Source organism: Dromaius novaehollandiae, chromosome 5, assembly GCF_036370855.1.
Source record: "Dromaius novaehollandiae isolate bDroNov1 chromosome 5, bDroNov1.hap1, whole genome shotgun sequence".
Classification (NCBI taxonomy): domain Eukaryota; kingdom Metazoa; phylum Chordata; class Aves; order Casuariiformes; family Dromaiidae; genus Dromaius; species Dromaius novaehollandiae.
The window spans coordinates 12,855,615-12,859,952 of NC_088102.1; positions in this window are offsets into that span (position 1 = coordinate 12,855,615).

A 4,338-nucleotide genomic window follows, 5' to 3' on the forward strand; every position below is an offset into this window, starting at 1 on the left:
ATCAGGGAATTAGACCATGAAAGATGATGCTATTTTAGGCCTAGTATTAATAAGCAGCTAGGACCATGTAAAAGACCGTAGTATTGAGACTAATTTTGAATTGAGTGATCATGAACTGATTCGTTTCTGTTAAATTGTAAGAGGCACAAGTGTAGATCTTTGTCTAAACCTTGGGATCACAGAACAGCAACTGAGAGAAACTAAGGAAACTCATGAGATTGATAGGACAGAGGAATTCAAGGATGATCTTTACCCAGAGATATTGGAAGAAACTGGCAAATAAAATTACAATTTTAGAAGCAAGGTTTTGTTCAAGGTTGGTAGTAATACCCTGCGTCTAAAACACTCTATAGTGAAAGGAGAAAGGCAATGATACCAGGAATCTTAGGCCTACTCATCTGACCTTACTACTGTCTGAGTGTATTCCTTAATGAGAAAACGACTGTGAGCTGCCAGTGTGAATAGCTGTGGAAAAGACTTATGCGAGTCTATGATGCATTAAGTGGGGTATTTTTAGTAGAGATGGGAAAGTATTAGTACAGCTATTAGTACAGCTTTACACAGCAATGCTAAGGACCCTCATCTGGAAAACTGTGTACAATTCTGGTGACTTAGGATCAGAAAAGATTGACTCAGGTTGGAACAGGTGTAGAAGAGGAATACGCAGATGACAGGGGAATGAAGTGTCTGCCTTCTCAAAGGGGAGCTTAAAAGTCCTTGGCTTGCTTAGCTAGCAAAGTGAAGGCTGCAAAAAGGAGTGATGATTCATTATAAATACATGCAAAGGGTCAATAACAAGGAAGAACAACTATTTAAATTAAAGAATGGTACTAGCACAAGGACATACAGTTATAAATTGGTCACGAGTTGCTTTAGACTAAAAAGCTTTCTAGTCATTCCAGGAGTGAAGAAACAGGATGCTAGGCAAAAGCAACCTAAATAATTTTAAATCAGAGCATGATATTTCAGTATATCCAGGGGATTTTGAAAGGAGACTGAAATGCTAACTCTTTGTATTGTACTTCTACCATTCCCAAGCTTGAGGGCTCCTTCTGGTCTTCTACCCCATCTGCATTTGTCTTCTGAGGGTTTTTTCAACTGCCTCTGAAGCACTGGAAATTAGTCAGAGACAGGATGTAGAAAGGACACTGGTGACATTAAATTGTCAGGTGGTTTGTGGTGTATCTTGCTCACAGGCACAGGGTTGAACTGATTGCCAGATTTGGGTCACGAAGAAATTTTTTCCCTCAGGTGAGACTGGCAGAGACCGTTTTTGCCTTCCCTCTAGCAGCACCACCACCGATTTCTCAGAATCTTCTGGGAGACTTACTTCGCAAATGTCTTGTTGCAATGATGCTGGTGTCATCTCCTGTTATATTCCTCTGTGATACCGCCCTTGTGAGGTTTGGTCTTTTACTGCAGCTGTTAAGTTTATTATCTGATACTGAGAAATGTTTTGTGAACCTTGATGAATGGGAGCTGTAGAAAAGGTGTTCTGCGAGACCTCCTAAACAAAACATCCATTATGTAGTTGTTCACAGTTGTAGAGAGAGATCATTTTCAGTCCTATCTTCCTGAAAAAAAAAAGATTATTTTTAATGCTGAAGGTAAAGAAGGGAAAGAGAGAGAGAGAAGGAGAGAGAGAGGGTAACATTGTTTCTTGTGTGAATTGCCTTATGCAATTAACAGTCATTCAGCTGAACTATTTAATTGGTAATGATACAGTACATCCATATTAGCCCTGCTGTTCCAGGTGCGTTTTGGCACTGCTTCTGTACATAATGCTAACTCTAAGCGTTGTGGTTTGTGTGCATTGTGCATGCCCACTCCACAGTTTCTACAGTATATTCTCAGAAGGTGGTTATGTTTTAGTCTTAATCAATACTTATTGTGTATTTGAGCAAGACTTAGTAGAACCCGGTTTCTGCATTTCTAGCACTGAGGAGTCTTCTTGACTTGCAATTCCCTTGTCTTGTGCTTTGGGTTGTACATGCTTATTAACAGAATAATAAAATCATTAAATTTATATTCCTTTTTATTGCTGAAGCATAGCCCAAGAGAAATATCTTTCCTGTATCATGGGAATATGCATTCATTTATTGCATCCTGTAAATGATATAAAGATTCCCCTGGGTTTATTTCAACTGCTACTAAGCAATAATTTCTAATGTAATAGCCCTCTTGCTTAAAGAAAAAAATAAAAAAAAGATTTCCCCTGCCCAGATGGAGTTTAAATTCCTAGAAAGCAATGGCTTTCTAAATGACAAGTATTTGAGATGACACATTCCCCAAGTTTTCTAGAAGTTAGTTATATATGCAGCTTTTAGGAGTATGCTAGGTGACATTTTTCCTTTCTTTCAAGCTAATTGTAATTCCTGAGTTATCCTATAGATCTCCTTCACAATTGACAAGAAATGTCAGTATGGCATATCACAACTGTGTCTAAGTAATCTTCTCTTGTTGAGACTATTATAAAACATACGGGGATCCCCAGGCTCCCCTACCATCAAGATTACCACTGTGCTTGAGCCAAACTGACGTTGAAGTCAAATAAAATTTTTGAGTGTACCTGGAAGCAGTGAGAAGATAAAGATCCACAGGAAGTTATCTAGAGCACAGCGATGCTTCAGCTGTACCTCTTTCTCTTGGTATGTCTCCAGAATCAGAGGTGTGATGGCAAGAATGCAGAATCAGCAATACCAGCTCTCTACCATCTGGAGATTTCCCTGTGACAGCTGAGTCTGAACATAACTGGTAAAGGCATCTTAAATGCTGCTTTGTGCCTTTTAAGCAGCACAAAGCAGCCTTATCAGGAACAAGGATTTGGTCCAAAAGTTTTCCCCAGACATAAGATGTCTGTTATTATACTAGTTTGTAACTAACAACTGCAGGGGTTCTATTAAATACCTGGCAAAGTAAAAGGCTGAAATGAATATAACAGCTGCATTGATTTATCCAGATGCCCTCATTTTCTGGGTGATACATTCATCTCTGAAAATATCTTTAGGATCTGTTCTCCATCAAGAATCTCAGAATCTAATCATATAAAAGGAAAAAGCCTCACCTAATATTGGCAGAAAGACCAGATGAGTGTATTTTCAATGCTGAGAATTGTTCATTACTGTAGAAATTGTTATTGGCTCTTCACAGTAATCAATAATAGCTGTTTCTTCAGGATGACGTAAGTATTTTTACTTTCACCACTTCTGCATGTAGTCATGGGAACAAAAAATGACCTGTGAGAATGAGGCTTAGGAACAATTCAGGCATTTGAGGTGACTGGAAGGTGGTCATCGAGTCCTTTCTCTTCCCTGGCTTCCAGCTTAGCTGTGTTTCTTACCTTCAGTACTATAGGGGCATCCGAATAGATCTGTTTCCAGTTGAACTGAGTGTTATTCTTTTTCCTGGTTACTGACACTGTTTTAGCAAGTTCTAAAGGGGAGATTCACAGTATTCTTAAAGATTGTGTGAGCCTCTGGATGTTCTTTTGTTACATGAAAACTATCTACGAAAGATCAGTTTTTGAATGCTGAAATCTTCTGTCCTGACTTTATGCCCAGCCGTACACAGACAGACCTAATAGGGAAGTTTGCAGTACCAAAATTGTTGCTGCAAAATGGAACCTCAGTGATGGTTGTTACACAGCCATGCCACTGATTCCTGGAGAGAATCCAATCAGTAGCAATAATCATGTAAAGAACAGTTGTTCTAGAAACCTGGAGGAAAACAACTCTTCTCTTGTCAATACTGTTCCCTTGGGAGCTGTATCTTTTCACAGTGGAGCCCTGATTCTCTTATATTAAGTTGCATGGATCTTGCCCTGTATATTAGAGAGACATTAGAGCTGTTGAAAGCTCTTCCACTCCCAGTTTAGTTCTTACAGACATGATTTTTGGATTTTCTTCATTATGTTAACTATTCCTTGCCAGTCTTTGTTTAATATATTCGACCTTCTAGTGTATCTGCAAGTGTTGGATCTAAGACACATATCCACACCAATATGAAGGTATAATGTCCTTCTGTCTCTCTGGCTTTTAACATAAAGCATATAGTTCCTTGCTGGTCTGTCTCTTGATGCTGAACAATTTTTTTCAACAATTCTTGACAGTTTTCTTACCCTGTGTAATAGATGGTAATTCAGATTTACAGTTCCCTAGGTACTGTCCATTCTGCCTCATGATAATATGTGGAAAATGTGGTAACTCTAGAGAAAAAATAATTACCCAGCTGTTTGTCTGAAGATATCTTTCAGCTAGATTCTACTTATCCACCTAAGTCTTAACAGAATTAGGAGACAGAAGATTTGGCATTTTCACCGCCTGTTATTTTGGGTAATTT